Raw genomic sequence first — 17062 nt, forward strand, 5'->3', positions numbered from 1 at the left:
AATCTCATCATGGCCCATACGACCGCCAGCATTTCTTTCTCGATCACGCTGTATTTGCTCTCTGTGTCAGTCAGTGCTCTGGATGCAAAGCTGATGGTCTCCATCTCCCCTCTGCCTCTGTCTTGCATGAGTACAGCACCCAAACCTTTGTCACTGGCATCTGTCGTCAGTATAGTGGTGCCTTGTGGGTCATACCCCTTGAGGGGAACGGCTCCGGTAACATCCCTTTTGATCAATTCGAACTCTGCTTGGGCTTCCGGTGTCCATTGGAACACTGTGCTGTCTCTGGTCAACAGCCTCAAATTGTGGGTCTTGGAAGCGAAGTGTACCACAAACTTGCTGTAGTACTCCGCCATCCCCAGGAACGACCTGACCTCTTCCTTGTTCCTGGGCGGCAGTGCTTCAGCGATGGCTTTGACGTTTTCCGATTTGGGGGTAACGCCCTGTCGTCCGATCTCGTGACCTAGGTACGTCACCGACTGCAGTCCCAACCTACACTTCGACCACTCCGCTGTGAGACCTTTGTTCTCAAGTGTTTTCAGCACCTTTCCCAGCTTCTGGTCATGATCTTGCTGGTCTCGCCCCATCACCAAGATGTCATCCTGGAAATACTGGACATCCTTGCAGTCTCTGAACAGTTGGTGCATCATTTTCTGGAAAACAGCGGCTGCTGAGGCCAGCCCGAAAGGCATCCGACAAAATTGGTAACACCCAAACGGGGTGATGAAGGATGTGAGCCGTTTACTGTCCGGGTGCAGTGCAATTTGGTGATAGGCCGAGGTCAAGTCGATAGTGGAGTACCACTGCACCCCCCTGGTCTTGGTCAACATTTCCTCGATTCTGGGGAGGGGAAATTTTTCCACCACGATATTCTTATTCAGTTCTCTCAGGTCCACGCAGAGCCGGACCTTCCCATTTGGCTTCATTACGACCACCAGGGGCGCCAGCCATTCAGCACATGTTATCGGCTCAATTATTCCTTTCTTTTCTAACTCTTGGAGTTCAGTTTGGACTGCTTCTCTCACCGCAATCGGCACATTCCTCACCTTGTGGGCTACCGGAATGGCCCCTTCCTTGAGCACAATCCTGTGTTGGAAGTTTTCCATCCGTCCCACTGTGCCGCCAAATACCTTCGGGTAGTTCTCTTTCCATTTGTTCATGTTCGGCCATTCTTCTTGCTCAGTCAGTAAAATCTGCTCTTTCCCTCCTGGATCCAGTTTAATTCCTAAGTCCCCTTGGTCTAGCCATCCCAGGACCGAGGGTCCCTTTTCTGCAATGTACAATTTGCACCATGCTGACCGGCCCCTGAATTCGAACAATAGGCGGCGGAACCCCAACATGGGAATGCGATCCCCATTGTAAGTGACCGGTCTGATGTCTAGCTTTTCCAACTCCGGTCCCAACCTGGGTCTGAATGTTTCTTCCCATACTGCCTGTTGGATGATGGTGAAGGGGGACCCTGTGTCCGCCACCACAGTGATGGCGACTCCTCCCATTGACATGTCCAGGATGGGTTTTGTGGATTTCCTCCCTTCTATGCTCATCACTTGGTCGTATATGCACAGGACCGTGATCACCTCTTCTTCTGCTACTTCTTCTAGATCTTCTTCACCTTGCTCAACACATTTCACTGTTTCCTTCGAATGTTTCTTCCTGCATACCTTTTCATAGTGGCCTAGGATACTGCAGTGTAGGCACTTGGCTCTGAACGCAGGACATCTTCTGTCACGGGCATCATGGGACCAGCTGCCGCATCTGTAGCACGATTTCTTGCTGTCGCTCCCTGGTTGTTTCCCTTGCCACCTGCTAGTACCTTTGGCTGCTGAGTCTTTTCCTCTTTGGTCCTTACGGTGGTCTCCTTCTTGTATTCTGTTCACCATTGTCGAGGTGCCCACGTCTTTCTTGGTTGCTGCCGCACACCTCCTAGCCAGCTCGGCCCTCTTTACTATGACCATAACTTCTTTGAGAGTGGTGTCGCCGCTCGCCCACAGCTTGTCTTGGACCTGTGTACTCGTAGTGTGCATCACGATCTGGTCTTTTATAAATTCATCCTCCCACAGTGCATATTTACACGGGGCCGCTAGTTTCCTCAACGCTCCTACATACTCCTCTATGGTTTCTCCGGCCCGTTGTTTCCTTTGCTGGAAGTTGAACCTATCCACAGACACACATATGGTGGGGCGGTACCTCTCATCCAGGTCTTCTACTGCATGGGCATAGACATCCGTATCCGTGTCCTCTCTCTTCTTGGGCACCAGACTCTTGTAAATTCTGAGACCCTCCGGTCCCAGGTTCAGCAGCAAGATGCGTTTCTTTCTTTGGGGGGTGAACTTCTCTTCATTTTCGTCCTCCAGGACCCCTATGAAATTATCAATATATTCCTTCCAATCCTCCCACTTCATCAGGGGTTCACCAGGTTTTGGTAGGAATTGCACCGGTGCAATTGCATAGCCTGCCGGCGTGCTCATCTTCACCTCCTTGCTCTCTGTCGCTTTGACAGCCTTGCTGGTGGGGCTCCCTGGGGTGCTGTCTTTTACTTCTGTATCAGCGTCCTCCTGGGGACTCCTAGTGCCAGTTCCCCCTCCTTCTTCCTTGGCAGCCAGCGCTGTTCTTACCTTCCACGGTGTTCTTGGAAGGTATTTGCGGTGATCGGTGTTCTGTGGTTTGCAGCGCAGCCACTCTGGCCACTGCGCCACCCCTCTGGTTGCTGTGGCACTGCCACGCTCCTCTGCCTGTGTTCCTTGGTGGGTTCTGCTTTGCCCCCTTGTGCTCTCCACTCACTGGCCCAGTGGCGCCGCTCTGTGCTGTGTCCCCCTTTGGCCTGGGGTCGCCTGCTTGGCTGCAGTCCACGTGGAGGTGGTGGTTCGATCTTTTTTTTTTCTTTTGTTTTTCTGTTGGGTGCCAGTGGGTGCCTCCCGTCCTCGTCGCCACTGTAAAGTTGCTGTCTCGTAAATAATGGCACTGGGCTTGATCAATGAGTAAAGGAACTTTATTAACACGTGTAATCACAGAGGAGCGCCGGCCGGCGCTTCCGATCACTCTGGCCCTTCGCGCGCTCTGCCTTCGCTGCGCGCGCAGCTTCTCACTTCCCCCCCGTCGCACGTCACGCCTACGTGACGTGCAACAACTAGAATGCGGATGCTACAATAAATCTGCCCCTCTGTATGTTAATGTTTATCTCGACAGGTCTCGTGAGTTCAGAAAATCAGTCCATGTGTTTGATACTTCTGGATAGTCGGGAAAAGGTCCTCCTCAGCACACTGCCCAGGTCAGCATTCATCATCTATGCACTCACCAATTCATGCAGTCATTGTGCACTCACTTATTCATCCAACCATATTCCGTCAAACGTTCAGAATCTCATCAACGCACAGAAACTCACAATTCATCGAAGAACTTTTCACATACTGACATTCGCAAATGCTTTTTATTTTAAAAACGTTGTTTTTCACTACTACTTAGAGTGATTAAGATGCGTGTGCTTTTACAAGCAACTTGCTTCTAAAACGGCATTAAAGGCTGGCTTTTCCGGTCTACGAAACATTACTGAATATAATATTGCTTTTCCAACATGGCTGCCGAATTTTCAAGCCAACACTTACCTTTCATCATGTGGTTTTTCTTTCTCAGAGAGGCTCAGAGTCGAGAAGGAAGTTGGCAACAGTCAACAAGCGAGCGAGCCTAAGGTGGTTTCGCTTTTGTACGTGACGTAGGGGCAGCACGGAACTTCCAGCAGTATCAGCGTACAGTAGGCGCAGAACAGGAAAGAGCGGAGGAGATATTAATTCTGCCGTATACGGGTTGGAGGGTGCTGGCAGGCGGAGGGCGCGGCGAGCTGAGTCCGTGGAAGTAGAGGACCCCTGTGGGAGGCAGACATCCACGTTTCAGTAAGTACAGAGTCCGATTTCACACTTATATAGAGTTTATTTTGAGAGTATTCTGTGCTGTTGTGAAAAATATATATTATACATGGTGGGGTTGATGGGGGGGGGGGGGGGGGGGGGGGGGGGTATTAGGCCCCTCAAAAATTAAAGACTGCAGTTGAACACCCAGACAGATGCAAACTTAATTCATACGTAACAAACAACATCTGTGTGGATTTACAATAGGCTGGGCAGAGGTGTCAACTTACTTCACACGTCACAAACAACCTCTGTGAGGATTTACAACAGGCTGGACAGACTTTGTGTAACTTCTTCTTTTAGATTGCAAAATAGTTCAATTTCCAGGAACTTGAAAACAGTCCTTTTCTCGCACGAATTGCCAGTGCTCTCTTACCCTGCTATCTTTTAGTCTTCTTCTCACCCTTTTCCTCTGCCCTGCTGATCTCTGGATATCACTATAAGTCTTGGAAATTTAAAAGTATACTTGGGAAATGCCCCTATTGGTAGAGGGGATGCAAGTGGGAAGAGTCTTTCGTTCTGGTAGTATTTGTGTGCTATTTTTTACTTTCTGCTCTAAGGAAATTGAGAAGGAAAAAAGATGTAGTAAAACTGTTTAGGCGTATAAACGTTTCCTCCATACCACACTTTACCATGTTTTGCAAGGCTCCCTGTATTTGTGGCGCCATTTAACACAAATTAGTTGAGGACAACTTAAGTACCCCTCTAGCCTAATATAATAAAATACATTTACCAGAAGGACTCAAACGCGGCTTTTTTGCTCGGACACTCCTTTATGTTCCTGTCTCACAGATAAGAACCAAGGTCTGTGGTCCAAAGGTCAAATCGAGTAGATTTAAGTATGGCATTGAAAACTGTTTCTTGAATTGGGAGGCGTAACTTAAATTGCTTGCCCCACTCCTCCACTTTCCCTGCTGGGCCCCTAACGATAATAAAAAACAAGAATTGTCAAAGCCAATAGGTCTCAGCTACACAAGACCTATTCGCTTTGGCAATGTGTTTTTACCAAGTTGTTTATCAGTGTGACTGCTATTTAGCATGGATAAAAGTTAATAGCTTGGAGTGTCCTAGAGTGGGGCGAATTGTTTTGGATTGGAGTAGGGCAGATTGTTTTGAATTTGGGTGGGGTAGATTGGAGTGGGGCAGATTGGAGAAGGGCAGATTATTTTGGATTGCTGTGGGGCAAGATTATTTTGGATTGGTGTGGGTCAGATTGTTTTGGATTGGTGTGGGTCAGATTGTTTTGGATTGGTGTGGGTCAGATTGTTTTGGATTGGTGTGGGTCAGATTGTTTTGGATTGGTGCGAGGCAGATTTTTTTTGGATTGGAGCGTGGCCAATTGTTTTGGCTTGGAGTGGGGCAGATAGTTTTGGCTTGGAGTGGGGGCAGATAGTTTTGGCTTGGAGTGGGGGCAGATAGTTTTGCCTTGGAGTGGGGGCAGATAGTTTTGCCTTGGAGTGGGGGCAGATAGTTTTGCCTTGGAGTGGGGGCAGATAGTTTTGCCTTGGAGTGGGGGCAGATAGTTTTGCCTTGGAGTGGGGGCAGATAGTTTTGCCTTGGAGTGGGGGCAGATAGTTTTGCCCTGGAGTGGGGGCAGATAGTTTTGCCCTGGAGTGGGGGCAGATAGTTTTGCCCTGGAGTGGGGGCAGATATTTTTGCCCTGGAGTGGGGGCAGATAGTTTTGCCCTGGAGTGGGGGCAGATAGTGGTGCCTTGGAGTGGGGGCAGATAGTGGTGCCTTGGAGTGGGGGCAGATAGTTTTGCCTTGGAGTGGGGGCAGATAGTTTTGCCTTGGAGTGGGGGCAGATAGTTTTGCCTTGGAGTGGGGCAGATAGTTTTGCCTTGGAGTGGGGCAGATAGTTTTGCCTTGGAATGGGGCAGCTAGTTTTGCCTTGGAGTGGGTCAGATAGTTTTGGATTGGTGTGGGTCAGATTGTTTTGGATTGGTGTGGGTCAGATTGCCTTGGAGTGGGGAAGATTGTTTTGGATTGGAGTGGGGAAGATTGGAGTGGGGAAGATTGGAGTGGGGAAGATTGGAGTGGGGAAGATTGGAGTGGGGAAGATTGGAGTGGGTCAGCTTGGAGTGGGTCAGCTTGGAGTGGGTCAGCTTGGAGTGGGTCAGCTTGTTATGGATTGGAGTGGGGCGGAGTGGATTGGAGCGGATTAAAGTGGATCGGACTGGAGTGGGTAGGATTGGTTTGGAGTAGGGCAGCTTGGAGTGGATCAAATTGGAGTGGTGCAAATTGTTTTGGGTCGGAGTGGAGCAAGTTGTTTTGGATTGGAGTGGGACGGAGCGTTTTGGATTGGAGTGGGACGGAGCGTTTTGGATTGGAGTGGGACGGAGCGTTTTGGATTGGAGTGGGACGGAGCGTTTTGGATTGGAGTGGGACGGAGCGTTTTGGATTGGAGTGAGACGGAGCGTTTTGGATTGGAGTGGGACGGAGCGTATTGGATTGGAGTGGGACGGAGCGTTTTGGATCGGAGTGGGGCGGAGCGTTTTGGATCGGAGTGGGGCGGAGCGTTTTGGATCGGAGTGGGGCGGAGCGTTTTGGATCGGAGTGGGGCGGAGCGTTTTGGATCGGAGTGGGGCGGAGCGTTTTGGATCGGAGTGGGGCGGAGCATTTTGGATCGGAGTGGGGCGGAGCATTTTGGATCGGAGTGGGGCGGAGCATTTTGGATCGGAGTGGGGCGGAGGGCTTTGGATCGCAGTGGGGCAGATAGTTTTGCCTTGGAGTGGGGCAGATAGTTTTGCCTTGGAGTGGGGCAGATAGTTTTGCCTTGGAGTGGGGCAGATAGTTTTGCCTTGGAGTGGGGCAGATAGTTTTGCCTTGGAGTGGGGCAGATAGTTTTGCCTTGGAGTGGGGCAGATAGTTTTGCCTTGGAGTGGGGCAGATTGCCTTGGAGTGGGGAAGATTGGAGTGGGACAGATTGGAGTGGGACAGATTGGAGTGGGACAGATTGGAGTGGGACAGATTGGAGTGGGACAGATTGGAGTGGGACAGATTGGAGTGAGATTGGAGTGGGACGGATTGGAGTGGGACGGATTGGAGTGGGACAGATTGGAGTGGGACAGATTGGAGTGGGTCAGATTGGAGTGGGTCAGCTTGGAGTGGGTCAGCTTGGAGTGGGTCAGCTTGGAGTGGGTCAGCTTGGAGTGGGTCAGCTTGGAGTGGGTCAGCTTGGAGTGGGTCAGCTTGTTATGGATTGGAGTGGGGCGGAGTGGATTGGAGCGGATTAAAGTGGATCGGACTGGAGTGGGTAGGATTGGTTTGGAGTAGGGCAGCTTGGAGTGGATAAAATTGGAGTGGTGCAAATTGTTTTGGGTCGGAGTGGAGCAAGTTGTTTTGGATTGGAGTGGGACGGAACGTTTTGGATTGGAGTGGGACGGAACGTTTTGGATTGGAGTGGGACGGAGCGTTTTGGATCGGAGTGGGACGGAGCGTTTTGGATAGGAGTGGGACGGAGCGTTTTGGATCGGAGTGGGGCGGAGCGTTTTGGATCGGAGTGGGGCGGAGCGTTTTGGATCGGAGTGGGGCGGAGCGTTTTGGATCGGAGTGGGGCGGAGCGTTTTGGATCGGAGTGGGGCGGAGCGTTTTGGATCGGAGTGGGGCGGAGCGTTTTGGATCGGAGTGGGGCGGAGCGTTTTGGATCGGAGTGGGGCGGAGCGTTTTGGATCGGAGTGGGGCGGAGCGTTTTGGATCGGAGTGGGGCGGAGCGTTTTGGATCGGAGTGGGGCGGAGGGTTTTGGATCGGAGTGGGGCGGAGCTTTTTGGATCGGAGCGTTTTAGATTTGAGTGGGGCGGAGCGTTTTGGATCGGAGCGTTTTAGATTTGAGTGGGGCGGAGCGTTTTGGATCGGAGCGTTTTAGATTTGAGTGGGGCGGAGCGTTTTGGATCGGAGTGGGGCGGAGCGTTTTGGATCAAAATGGATTGGGCGCATTGTTTGGTGTCAAAATGGATTGGGCGCATTGTTTGGTGTCAAAATGGATTGGGCACATTGTTTGGGATCAAAACGATTGGGCGCATTGTTTGGGATCAAAACGATTGGGCGCATTGTTTGGGATCAAAATGGATCGGGCACCATTGTTTGGGACCAAAATGGATCGGGCGCATTGTTTGGGACCAAAATGGATCGGGCGCATTGTTTTGGATCAAAATGGATCGGGCGCATTGTTTTGGATCAAAATGGATCGGGCGGATTGTTTGGGATCAAAAAGATTGGGCACATTGTTTGGGATCAAAATGGATCAGGCGCATGGTTTGGGATCAAAATGGATCGGGCTCACTGTTTGGGATCAAAATGGATCGTGCGCATTGTTTTGGATCAAAATGGATCGGGCGCATTGTTTTGGATCAAATTGGATCGTGCGCATTGTTTTGGATCAAATTGGATTGGGCACATTGTTTGGTGTCACAATGGATTGGGCGCATTGTTTGGGATCAAAACCATTGGGCACATTGTTCGAGATCAAAATGAATCGGGCGCATTGTTTTGGATCAAAATGGATCGGGCGCATTGTTTTGGATCAAATTGGATTGGGCGCATTGTTTGGTGTCAAAATGGATTGGGCGCATTGTTTGGGATCAAAACCATTGGGCACATTGTTCGAGATCAAAATGAATCGGGCGCATTGTTTTGGATCAAAATGGATCGGGCGCATTGTTTTGGATCAAATTGGATTGGGCGCATTGTTTGGTGTCAAAATGGATTGGGCGCATTGTTTGGGATCAAAACCATTGGGCGCATTGTTCGGGATCAAAATGGATCGGGCGCATTGTTTGGGATCAAAATGGATCGGGCGCATTGTTTGGGATCAAAATGGATCGGGCGCATTGTTTTGGATCAGATGGATTGTTTTTCATTGGATTGGGCAGATTGTTTTGGTTTAGATTGGAGTGGGCTGGATTGTTTTGGTTTAGATTGGAGTGGGCCGGATTGGTTTGGTTTAGATTGGAGTGGGCCGGATCGTATTTGAGTGGGCCGGATTGTTTTGGATTGGATTGGAGCGGGCCAGATTGTTTTGCATTGGATTGGAGTGGGCCAGAGTGGAGTGAATTTAGACTGTTACGGAGTGGGCCAGACTAGATTGGATTAGGGTGGGGCAGATGCACGTGGGGTGGGTTGGGAGGATTGCAGTTTGGTCGATTGGAGTGGAATTGGATTGGGAAAAATGATATGGAATGGGCTGGGTGGGTTGGATTGTTCTAGGGTGGATTGAATTGAGTAGGGTGGATTGAATTGGCATAGATTGGAGTGGGGCGGATTAAAGTTTGGTGGATTGAGGTGTACTGCATGTGTTAAAGCATCATTATAGAAATTACACATAAGAAGGAAATTTGCTTTGCAATATTTAGAACAAGGTAATACTCAACTTCTGAGAACAGAGCCCAAAAGGATAAAAGAACAGACAATTTGGGTTCAAAGTGAGAAAAAAAGACTTGGCAAAATAAAGGAAAGTTAACTTTAGAAAATAACTATTTGCAATTTTGTTTTTCCTGATAGGGACGTTTTTGCCAATCACGCCTTCCGTTTACTGGATACTAGAACTTAACAAGCATTTACAATGCAATAGGTCTCGGGTTAATTAAGTTTGAGCTATTGGCATTGCTTAATATTGCAACACCAATTGCACCAAAAGTCTATAAATTGTAGGCCAAAAAAATGTGTATTTATTTTTGTAGCAGTGGTGGCATGCTGCGCTTTAGATGAATATGTTTGAAAGTAAAGTGCGCCATACTGCGATTGCTACAATAGTTATTTGTGGATGCTTTAACAATTGATGTGTGCACTGATGGCTGGTGGTGTGTGTGCCTGTAGAAATTGTGCACTGATGGCTGGTGGTGTGTGTGCCTGGTGGAAGTGTGCACTGCCGGCTGGTGGTGTGTGTGCCTGGTGGAAGCGTGTACTGACGGTTGGTGGTGTGTGTACCTGGTTAAAGTGTGCACTGACGGCTGGTGGTGTGTGTCTGATGAAAGCGTGCACTGACAGCTGGTGGTGTTTGGGCCCGGTAAAAGCGTGCACTGACGGCTGGTGGTGTTTGTGCCCAGTGAAAGCGTGCACTGACGACTGATGGTGCCTGTGCCTGGTGAAAGTGTGCACTGACAGTGTGGTTGTGTGTGTGTGGTTGTGGCTGTGGTTGTGTGTGTGTGTGGTTGTGTGTGTGTGTGTGGCTGTGTGTGTGTGGCTGTGTGTGTGTGTGGCTGTGTGTGACTGTGTGTGATTGCTATAGTTCTCTGGCGAGAACGCGCTTCGCTAGTCTCTAAGCCGAGACCTAAAAAGGAGCGGTGGAGGGGGGCGGAATGTGTGATCTGTTTTGTACTCTGGGTGCCTTCCTGAAATAAATGCTAGACTGGAAACAGTGTGATGCGTTACATGAATTTGCACAGATAGCGCAATAAAGCATTTCTGTGAGAGAGAATCATTCTTCCAACTTCTTGAATTACATTTAAATATAGGCCATGACTCTGTTCTTGTTGGAAAGGGCCTTCTGTATATCACTTGGGGACAATACATTTCACCACTATTTTACCAGTTTCAAATATGAATACAGCAATGTATAGGTGACCAGGTAACTTAAAAAATGTCTGACTGTGCTTTAGCATGTGTCGTTCTTGTTTTGTAATTTTCAATCTGGTATTGTGCGTAAACAATGCATTATGCACATTAAGTAGGCCGGGTCCATCCAGGTCTCAGGCCCGGTAGAAATTAAAACAAGCATTTACAATGCAATAGGTCTCGCAGCATTAAAGTTTGAGTTATTGGCATTGTGTATTACAATGCGTTGCATAACATTTATAGCAAACTTTGAATTGGTGAGCAGTGAGCGTGTGTGCAAGAGTATGCTGTTGCTCACAACTGTTATTATTCACACAGCTCTGATGATGCACCTCTCGCACGGGGCTGACGCAGTTCTTATTCACACATCTCTGATTATGCACCTCAGATACGGGCTCACAGCTGTTATTATTCACACAGCTCTGATGATGCACCTGATGATGCACCTGAGCACGGGGATGCCGGCAGTTATTATTCACACAGCTCTTATGATGCACCTCAGGCACGGGGCTGACGCAGTTATTATTCACACAGCTCTGATGATGCACCTCAGCACGGGGCTCACAGCTGTTATTATTCACACAGCTCTGATGATGCACCTCAGACATGGGGCTGACAGTTATTATTCACACAGCTCTGATGATGCACCTCAGCACGGGGATGCCGGCAGTTATTATTCACACAGCTCTTATGATGCACCTCGGGCACGGGGCTGACGTAGAGGACGAGATGGAGAACGAGGCAATAACGTATGCATGAAAGAAGGAAGGCAAGAGTGACAGCAAAGAATGAAATAAAGACGGCTTTAAGGACAAAAGCAAGCTGGGATTTTTTATAAATGAAATACCTTCAAAGGAGGGACAAGTATGAGATGGAAGGGGAGGAAGACAGTGAGAAGAAAGGAAAGGGAGAACGGCACAGCAACGAATGAAGGGACGTGAGAGAGGAAGGGTGGAATTAAGGAGGGAAAAAGAGGAAGAATGTAAAAGGGAGTAAAAGAAGGTGTAGTAACTGCTGAGAGGGAGGACTATGAGGTGGATAGATGGATGGATGGAGGAGAAGCAAGACACTGCGGTTAAAAGTAGTAAGGAAATAATGACAAGGTAACGAATGAAGTGAGGCGAGGGATGAAGGAAGGGTGGGAGTAAGGAATTTAAAAGTGGAAGGAACAAAGAAGTAAATAGAAGTGGTAAAGAACATTTGCAACAGGCCTCGTTAAAACTTTTCTTTAAATAAGAATTAAATAGAATGTTCTGCGAACGGCTTGTAAAAATGGCATAGAAAGAGATAATCTTCCTTGTCTTTTCCTGCCCTAGCTACAAGGTCACAGAGAAGCATTAGCGCGGGCGCCAATCCCTAAATGCAATCTTATTAGTAAGGCTGTGCCCGTCGTGATCTGCTCTCACTTATCCGGTGCAATTGGAGCTATTTATCAGTCACTGTACTGATAACCTGTCGAAGAGAAGGACAGCAGCATCCAGGGCTTGGGAGCGGGAGCACATTAGTGAGTTCTGAGCTGCCCTGCATCCTCGGGCAGGAAGAGTTGTGGACTGGCCCATATGCCCACATGCACGGATTTCACCTGAAGAAGGCACAGGAATGTTTGAAAAATGTAGAGCTTCAGATAGGAACACTGTCAAAAAAGGAGTACCATTGGCTTAATGCAAGGCAGGGACACAGGTCTATACTTCCACTCCCCGTGAGGTTAGTAAAGGAAGGATAAAAGGGTGTCCCACATCCATGGGCCCGATGTCTCTGCACCCACTGCTACACTAATGACGACCACGCTCCTGCTCTCTGTCTCCCATGTTGAATATCCAGCGGGGTACGCCCGACAAATGTGCAAAACAATCTTGTTATCTTCAAGTCTTTTCCTCCACTTACCCACACAGAGAACCATTTTCTCCCGCCCTAATTTTTAACATGGAGGGCGCTACAGTGCTTAATTTGAGATGTGGTCTCCAGTGCTCTGGCACTCCGGCACTTAATCAACACTGGCGCTTGAGCACCAGTACAGGACACATTTATTTTAGGTAGGCACAGGGAGATTTAAGTGATTCGCTCACGTCTACACGTTGTGTGTTGTTGTCGAGAATGTTACATTTTATATCTGCTTTCAACACCGTGTGAAAGTAAACAAACTGGTATTATCGATATATTTGTGAAAAATAAAAACAGTAATATAACTTGAAGAGACACGAAAAGTCACCTTATAGCAGTTGAGCAAGTGTCTGAGTCTGCCCTCTGAGCCAACGCCAACTTCTTGACTCCAGCTCTTCTGACAACGAGCGTGTTGTGGCGCTATACAAGCCTCTTGTGGCACTTTGAAACGGAGAGCGGAAATGTCAGAGCAAAAGCCTGAGCTGGACTGGAAGAGCGAACTTTGGTATACACGGCCGGAGTGGTGCGGCGGCAACAAGGACATGCGCGATACGACCTGCTCTATAAATGTGTGTTTTATATGTATACATTTTTTAAACATTTGAACAGACAGGAGGAGAGGCCATCGTGCGCTGATAGTAAGGCATGTGCAGAGGTTATGGCGCACCCGCCATTGAATATCAGACATACTGACTTCTGCAGAGCGCTGCGGAGGTCAGATGAAACACTGCGCTTGCTGGGAAAGAGTAAGGCTCACTGGCAGAGCACCAATAATACAAGACGTGCGCGCGCAAAACGAAACCTATCGTGGGGCGGGACTTCCGTTTTGTGAAGCCCGCGCCCACGGACTGCCTGGAGGAGCAGTGGTGACGCGGGGCTCCCATGCCCGAGGGAGAGCCCCGCGGAGGCTGCACAAGTCCGGAGTGCCGGCGAGCGGGGAAGGGGGGGATGTCTGTATGTGTGCGTGTGTGTGTGTGTGTGTCTCTGTGTGCGACGGCGGGGGGGGCGGGTGGGGGGGGAAGTCTCTCCGTGCGTGTATGTGCGCTTGTGTATGTGTGTCTCTGTGTGTGCGCATGCGTGCAGGGGGAGGTGTGCCTGTGTATGTTTGCGCTTCCCAGGAGACAGACACGGCGAGCGCGTTCGCGCGTGGCCTGCGCCGATCGCCTTTTGCAAGATGCGCGCGGCCAGCTGCTGTCTCCTGGGAAGCGGACCCAGCTACAATAGGTCTCTGGCGGAGACAGCGCTTACGCGCTGTTCAACGCCACGAGCCCTAAAAAGGCATTGAACCGGTCCTTAACATTGAATATATAAGAACGGGAAAGTAATCACCGTCCTCGATTTAGTGCCGTTTATATTTCCTATGTTTAACACTGTTAGGGTATGCACAGTTAAGTGAGTTAATCCCAGGATGCTGTGTTTCTTCTATACTCTTAAGAGTACAGGGTATACTTTGAACTGAGTAGACTCCAGGTGTATATGAGCCCCGGTACTGGAGTGGAGGCTGAAGGCATTGCAAGTCTGTCCCACTGCTAGTCAGTGGGTCAAAGATCTTCAGATTACATGATCATCCAGTCCTTGGCCTCTTTGCAGAGCGCAATGGTCACGTATTTGTGTTGCAATTGTGATTAAGTGCAAATGTGTTAGATGGAGGTACACAGTTGTCAGAATATTGACAATGAGAAAGTAAATTAAAATGCAGTGCTTACATGTGAGTGTTTAGGAGGTGGTGAAGGGGAGGTGAGGAAATGCATCCAGGAGAGAGTGAAGGGAGTGTGCAGAAGATGGGAGAGCTGAGCAGGGGCATAGCTGGGGGGTTGGGTAGAGGAAGGGGGTACACGCACCTAATAAATGAATTCTGTATTGAATAGTGCGGTACAAGTGCTTCCAGGCGGGTATAGTGAGTAGTCTGTCGGCTTTCACTTCGGATATTTACATACACACGTAGACGAAAACACACTCTTTCGTCTCTGTTTTAAAGATATTAAAAAGTTATTTTGCAAAATATTGAGTTTAAGTATTCCTCATAATCTGCACTCCTCTCCCTTCCTACTGCTCCTTGCGTTCACCTCATTCCTGGAATCTCATAAGCAGCCCCTCCCCATCCTACTGACCAAGCTTCGCCCCTGGAGCCGGGATGTTGATGGTTTGGGGGCAGAGTCTGGGGATACGAGCGGGGGTTTATGCTTTCTGTTCTGTTTGTACCTCGCGACACAAACTTCATGAATCAGAAGGAATATAAATCTCCTTCCACCAGGTAAGTTGTATCCCCATAAGAGACCCCTGGGAAGAGAGCTTTATAACCCCCACGTCCCGGGATCGGTTGTGATGGGACAGCTGTGTTCAATCCTCCAGAAGGGATTCCAAACAGACGTCTGAGATAAAGAGCGGCACGACCTGTCCTGCCACCAGAGAGAGCACCGCACTGAGCAACAGATGACACACAGGTACTCCAGGGCATCTGCACGTCAGGCGCCTCTACTCAGCAAGCAAGCGCCTCGCGAAAAGCACGCCTGCACTTAAGCGCCTTACAGTGAGAACCTGGGCGCCCCAGAACCCATGCAACTCAGAGAGAGGGGCGCAGGGCCGACAGCAGGGATGCACCCGCGATAAGAACCCCAGTGCTTTGAGCACTGAGACCCCCAAGAAGCGCAGGAAACATCCGCACCGGATCATTTTCGCCCATTCATATGTCCGGTCCAATTCTAACAGCCTCAACCCCTCCAGTCCACAGCAAAAGGAACCAACAGCCCGGACTCCCATGCCCCATTTTATTTATTTAGTTATTTTTGTTATGCGTTCTTATATAGCGCGGACTTTACCCGAAGGTGTCAGAGCGCTTCAAAATAGGAACAGTACTGATACATGAGGAGAAAATTGCAAGTGAACAAATGACAAAAGCAAACGTTAAGTTACATGATACAGCTCCCCTGTTGACTGTACGATACAGCACCTCGACAGGCCCCCATCCTCTCGAGCAACCATGGCCGGCGCTACATGAACAGTGGGGGGGGTTGAGGAGCTGCTCTACCTGCCTTGAAGGGGTTCCCCTCCTCATCCCCGAGCTGGCACCCACACACACACACACACACACACAGCCCCGGGCCTCATGAAGCACTCAGACCCCTTGGACTCACCATCCCCCGGCACCGCTCCTCGGCTCTGCCGCCGCTCCTCTAAGGCTCGCCTCGGCGCTCCTACAGACCCTCCATGCACGCCCCCTCCTCCCTCTGAGCCCTGACGGGCAGCCGCGGCTGTCTATGAGCGTCCAGGGCCCCGGGACTACCTGCCCCTCGGCAGACAATTACAGCGCTGCCATCCGCACTTCCTCACTGCCCCCCGCTTTAACCCCTTTGCTCCCGGCCACAGCTTTAATGCTCCGGAAGTCATGGCTCATCCGCTGGAGAACAGCAAATGTAGCCGCTGCTTGTCGTGGCTCGTAGGAGTGAGGATAGAGGCCGGTGAAGATCACGATTCCGCACCCGTGGAAGAAAGAGACCTGAGCAGCGGGGTCTACAGCGTCTCTAACCCGGTCAGTGTTCAGGGGCACGCCACCGTGAGAGGCTGGGCTAAAAGATGTTGCATCAGTGGGCGACAATAAATCCACAAGCACGGAATCGAAACCTGTGGTGCGCGCTCACCACAGAGGAGCCGACGCGGGAATTGAAACCAGTGGTGCGCGCGCACCAGAGGAGCGGGGGCAAGGGAGCGCGAAGACACGCCGGGACGAGGTAGGGGATGTGTGTGTGTAAGCGCCGGGGGGTTCTGTGTGTATGTGTGTGTGTGTGTGTGTGTGTATGCGCGGCGGCGTGGGGGGGGGTCTGTGTGTGTGTGTGTGTGTATGCGCGGTGGGGGGGTCTGTATGTATGTATGTATGTATGTATGTGTGTGCGTGCGTACGTGTGAGTCTGCTTCCAAGGAGCCATGGGAGACAGGAAGCGCGCGTGACCTGATCCGGTTACGCGCACGTGCACATCACTTGTCTCCTGTCTCCCTTGACTCCTTGAAAGCTGAAATGATTGCAATAGAGTCTCGGAGCGACGATCGCTTCGCGATCGCTTCGCAGTCCGAGACCTAAAAAGAACAAAATAGTAGTACCTCAATCATGTCAGGAGAAGCAGACAGTTGTATCAATCAGTGCATGGTCCCTGGTTCACAACGGGAACAGAAATGTTGCTTTGCCTGCTGTGACGAATTACAAGGCTGTAATGAAAAGTGCCACACAAGCCAACAAATGGTAAGCAACGTGCAGGCTTCAAGCTCTTCTTTGTTAACAACAGTGTCTCGCAAGCGAGGTGCATGCGCTAGCACATTTTCTCACAAGCGAGACCCTAAAAAATGGATAAAAAGCAAACTTTTTTTGATCTAAAAAGGCGCATATTGCCATAGTAGTTAGTTCCTGGTACCTTAATGGAACTACTTTGTATGTGGATGTGTTAGTTGTGAAAGAGCAGAATTCACAGTGAATTTAGCCAGTTGGCTAAGGTGGACGGACCAATTGCACCATTCTGGTAGGGGGCAGGAAAAAAAAACAAGACTAACTCAATAGACCAAATGGGAGAAGAGGACTGGCGTAAGTAAATAATATAAAAGTTTTGTAAAATCAAAAGTTCTTCCGTCGCTAATGCATGACATGAAATGGCGGCTCTGGCAATCAACACAATAGATTTCTAAAAAAAAAAAAAAAATGACTTACAGTATTGCTAAAATATAGGTTTGTAAGTAAGGA

At 49.6% G+C, this 17062-nt stretch overlaps 1 protein-coding gene across 4 annotated transcripts in view; it reads left to right on the top strand.

Moving 5' to 3' along the window:
- Nucleotides 1–3665: 3665 nt before the first annotated feature.
- The window catches only part of RIPK1 (receptor interacting serine/threonine kinase 1), a 225027-nt gene continuing 211630 nt past the window's right edge, over nucleotides 3666–17062 (top strand). Inside the window, exon 1 of one of the 4 annotated variants that reach the window (XM_078688033.1) lies at nucleotides 3666–3887. The gene's annotated coding sequence lies outside the window, so the exon portion shown is untranslated. The remainder of the gene's footprint in view (nucleotides 3888–17062) is intronic. The other 3 variants (XM_078688031.1, XM_078688034.1, XM_078688032.1) reach the window with 3 other exon arrangements.

Source organism: Lissotriton helveticus, chromosome 4_1, assembly GCF_964261635.1.
Source record: "Lissotriton helveticus chromosome 4_1, aLisHel1.1, whole genome shotgun sequence".
NCBI classification, from domain to species: domain Eukaryota; kingdom Metazoa; phylum Chordata; class Amphibia; order Caudata; family Salamandridae; genus Lissotriton; species Lissotriton helveticus.